The sequence below is a fragment of the Anopheles aquasalis genome, chromosome 2 (assembly GCF_943734665.1).
Source record: "Anopheles aquasalis chromosome 2, idAnoAquaMG_Q_19, whole genome shotgun sequence".
NCBI lineage: Eukaryota > Metazoa > Arthropoda > Insecta > Diptera > Culicidae > Anopheles > Anopheles aquasalis.
Window position 1 is genome coordinate 74,538,147 of NC_064877.1, and position 5,000 is coordinate 74,543,146.

Consider the following 5,000-nt stretch of genomic DNA (forward strand, 5'->3'; position numbering starts at 1 on the left):
ACGAATTCTCCGAAGACGCGGCAATAATGTACAGCAAATTACCAACACCTTGGTGGCACCAATTAGTGTACACAGTGATTGAAGCTTGTTGAAGTAAAGTTGAGGACATGGAAATATAAGTTCACCGGAATACTCCGCCCTTCATGGGCAGGAAGTGGAAGCCAAAGAACGACGCCGGGATGACAAGCAATTGGTTCGAGGAATCATTATCAGAGCTGGCTACCTGGTAGCGGCAACTTTACTTTTCTGATTTACCAAGCCAATTAAAGTTTGCTTCTGGAATCGATTGCAGCTCTTACGGCGGTTAACAAAGTAAAACTCATCCGAAGACTAGACCGTACCGGACCGAAGTTGCAAAAACAAGGATCCAGAAAAAAGACAAAGTCAACCAGAAGGAAGGTACAACATCTCGATGAGAAAGGATGGTCCTGCCCTAGGCTGCATGAAGATTGAAAAGAAAATTCTTCCTGACATCCCAACCGGTCTCTGAATGGGTGAGTTTATGTGTGTGTGCGTCTCTGGAGGTGGGAGAATGCTTTGATTCGCTTTCCTTTCCCCATCCACCGCATCCACCACTTTTCTTTTGGTATTTTCTCGGAACTTCACTCGGACTCGCGTCCATTACCCTAGATGCGATGCGCGATTCTGCTGCTGCTGCTGCTACCGGCGATGACGACGATGATGATTTATGCTTTAATTGGAGTCGTTGGCACGGTGTGGCTAGAAGCAATTTATCAAACGATTCCCCCGTGCCCTTCGGCAACCCTCCTAAGGCGCGAAGACGCTGATGGTGCGCTTAGAAGATGCCAAACGATGCCAGCTGTCGCGGGGTACGTATGTTGAAAGATGACATACGAGACAGTTGGGTTAATGAACTCGCGAGAGAGCTTTTTTTTTGTTGCGTTGGCCACGTTCAACGCCACGAGCTCTCGGGTGCCCTGGCAGGCTGGTGGGATGGCACTCGGATGCTGATGTAGTGATTGGAATTTCAATTAGACGTTATACAGACCGGATGCGTAGCCCAAACCGGTCGCATGAGAAAAAGTTCGCCAACTCGCGTAGGAATTGTATCATTTTTCAAATGGATTTTCCTGTCCGCCACCGCGCATCGTCCTGCCGGGCCCACGGCTAGCGGGCGCATTAACATTCATTCACGCCGCGCCACGCTACGCCACGCCGGAATGCGTAATGCGTTTCTTGGTGGCGGCGGTGGCACCATGTGTGACGTGTCCTTTTGGGCAATAATAATGCGAATTGTGTGGTGTCGGCTAACGAGTGCCATTAGTGTCTCGGAAGTTTCGGGACCACCGGGAGTGCGTGTGTGGGCGTCGTGTTTGACATTCGGCTTATCGCCAAAGTCTATCCGACATCTGCTGGTGCTGGCTACCCTGGGGGGCGAAGTAGACACTCACCACGCCTCCCTCCTGTTTCCCCGTTCGTCGATCGATCGTCTAGTGCTTCGATAAAGCAGCTTACAGTGGAACCATAATGCCCTGTTACATGTCGTTCGCCCTCTTAACAAGGCGGCGATGAAAAGATTTTATTTTTATCTCAAGTGGTTTCCGGTTATCATCAATCCATTCGTTCTCGTTAGCCTAGATCCGGTGTCTCCTCGGGGGGGGGGGGGGGGGGACTCTACCGAAATGAATATTGATTTTGTTCCAAGAACACGAACTAGCTCAAAGCGCTTCGCTTCCACCGCAAAGGCAACGCCACACACGCCGGAACCTGACCTAGCACAATGTTTTGCGGATACCGAAGTCTCCGGGCGGAAGTTTCGTATCAACCCTACCCCACCGGTGGACCCCACAAGTCTTGGAGAAACAATTTGAATTTGTTACAATTTGTTATCACACATTTTCACCACATCCAACAGGGCCTGATAAAACTTCACATAAACATGCCTTCCGGGCGCCATTCCGCCCTGTGGCTCGAGTGTTTTAAGGAAAAGTTCATCCCTCGACGCCACTACCATCCTTTCTCCAAGAAAGATAGAGAGGATTTTGGGTAAAGAGTTTCACCACTAGCGGCAAAGAGATCTTAACGTTAAGGCTCGGGTGTGAGCATGAAGTTCGGTGCCATTCTGGCCGTTTTTGCCTCGTAAATTGTTTGCCTGTGACCCCGGCACCGACGAAGGTGGAACCAACCGGCAGCAATGGTGGTGACCGGCGGATAATGACGATGTCAACCGATGGATGGTCATTTCCATTTGACCGCCCCGAAAAAAAAAACTGTTCGCTGCAGAAGTTTTACGTTGTCCGCTCGCTTTGCTCGCTTGTCCCCTTTTTTATGATGCATTTTCGGAGGAAAAACTAATACTCTCATCTGCAGCACTTGTGCCCTGGTGGCTGGACCCGCGAAGAAGCACCAGCTACCGGGGAGGAAAAGGAAGGTAGCAATTCTCACAATTTTCCACTCCATCTCGCCCAGCGTTTTGGGTTGTTTTTGTGACAAACAGGCAAGCTAAACAAGAAAACAAGCAGAGAAAGGAGAAGGACCCAAGCATGCCTGCGTCTGACCGGAATGGAATGCTGATCGAATGGAACGGACAGGGACACAGCACGGATAACAAACTGCTTTAGTCGGGGTGCAAAGGACCAGCATGCTTCATTTTTCAGTCGTCTTGAATTTAGCTGCGACTAGCACCTCGAATTTTGCTTCATTACTTATTCCTGCAATGTCGCCGGTTAGGGTGCAGATGATGAAGCTCTCATCGTGCTCAGGCGTCACCAGAGAGTGATAACACTTTACCAGGACCTCACGGTTTGAATGCTTGGCAGTGTTTTAAAGTTTGCTAATACTTTGCCACTCGCCAAACGGAAGTGCGAATGAAGACAGCATTGAGACTGTTTCCGTAGCCCAACTTCATTGGCTACAGTTTAGCATGAGTTTGAATTTTAAATATTTTAATTCGTTCAAGGAGCTACTAATGAATGGTGCACAAAAAATTAACTTGCTATAAACCGTTGCACAACATTTTCCGAAAGAAAGGTGAGTCTCGAAAGGACACTTCTTTTTTATCCTTACTGTGCTCTACGATACGTTTGATCCTTATCTCTGAGAGAAACAATGCTCATACAATGCAGCACAATCCATCAGAATACCTTCCGGCAAGTCATACCAGTAGCAGACCGATGAGTTGATTTATTGGATCAATCCAGTCTTACAAACACCACGCGCTGGCGAGCAATCAGTCCCCAGAATTGATAATCAAGCCGATCCAAGAGGGTAGGTTGATTCCGTGATGTTCGCATACGTGGGCATATCCCTCTCAGGGCAGGCATTGAAGCCAAAGCTCAAACAAAGCCAGTGAGAAGCGACGCGCAAACAAGATAATTAATCTTATTTCCAACTTTCGCTGTTTTACTCGTCGTGCCCGAAAGACGCGCCATCATGGTAATGAGCTTCGGAAGGGAAAATAAGAGAGAAAGAATGTGCGAGGGAGTGGGGAAAATCACGAAATTCACACCCACACACATGCGCTGCATGTTCCGCGTGCCACAAGGGGGCAGTGGCCAGTACGCTGGGTGCGCGAATCGGATATCGTAAATCTTAATTGTGATAATGACAGCAAACAGCCAGCGGAGTCGAGCACGAAAGGGAACTGGAAATGCTAAACATCCACCGCTTGACCATCGGGAAGCAAGGAAGGAAACGCAACGCAAATGAAATTCTCATTCATCGAGCTGCCACATTAGCTTCTGTCTGACTGCGAGCACGCCCAAGAATGCTTCTTCTTGCATGCAGCCCGCCCTATGATGAGCACGATGAGCGTGCAGGTTTTGCCGTGTGCTGTTCAGCGAAATAAAAACATTAAACGTGCTAGCTTCTTAATTTCTTCCCTCACAAACCAAAACCGCTCTGCACTGTGTTCGTGATCGTCCTCGCTCGGTCGCCCGCTTGTTTGATGCTGAGGATGCGCGATGAAAAAACAAGGGACAAGATAGCAGCTAAAAGCGAAAGCTTCGGTAGCGAAAGCGGTCTCAAAATGAAATCTCATTCTGCCACTCTGCACCAGACTTCTGATACTGAGTGTAGTAGAGAGGGCCGTGGTGGAGACGCACGGTGGTTGAATCTAATTCGCTTCTCATAATGTTTTATTGCTTCATTTCTTTTGCGCGTATCGTAGCGATTCGATGGAACCGCTCGCAAAAAAACGGTCATCTTCAGCATCGTTTAGAGCATTCAGTCGCATCAGTCGAGCGATAAGTTCCGCTCACTCTAATCTCACTCATTCGCAGGTCGTATACGCTTGACTGGAGCGCTAGCCGTCGGCAACTTCACCTACGACTGTGTATTAATTGAATTTTTGCTACTTTCCCCAATGACGCCACTGCCCGGGGAGAGTGGTCGACAGCGTGCGAAAGCACTATGGTTAAAGATGTTCAAAAATCCATCCTAAATCCTTGGCACAGAATCGGCATCGCTTCTTTGTTGTCTGCGTTCTACGATCTGCTGGCACTAGTCATCCGGAGTGGTAGGTCAAGTATCTGTCCCGCGGGTTGCTTTCGTATCTCGAAAGACACATCGCTGGCACAAAAAGCGATACTCGAGGAGAGAAGACGCAGGAAAGGAATTCTCAGCGATCGGTCACCCAAATACTGTCCCAGACACAACATGGAGGAATCAAGCGAAGGACAATGATCTGGTGCACATACCCTGCAATGATGTTGGGAGCACTTTAAAGAAATAGCTTCGCACTCCAGCCAATGTCATACTAGTCGCCGGACTTATGTTGGGTGACTGGCGCCCACCAAAATAAGGGCAGACAGAAACCACTACCAGCACAGTGGCAACTGGCAAGAAGCGGACGACCACGGATTCGTCGATGACACTCGGTGCTGCGACTGTTTTCACATTAATCGTGTGTTTCGCGGTATTTTTTCCACATCGATAGTTTGTGCTCTTTCTCTATTTTGCTCTTATTTTTCATCTTTCGTCTTCCGTCCTAGGACCAGATCGATGCCAAATTGGTAGGATAGGTTAGTAATCCACAGAGC

General features: G+C 48.6%; 1 protein-coding gene across 1 annotated transcript in view; it reads right to left on the reverse strand.

The window, feature by feature from the left end:
* LOC126570122 (transient receptor potential-gamma protein) overlaps window positions 1-5,000 on the reverse strand; it is a 35,970-nt gene that overhangs the window by 28,876 nt on the left and 2,094 nt on the right. The gene's annotated exons all lie outside the window — the stretch shown is intronic.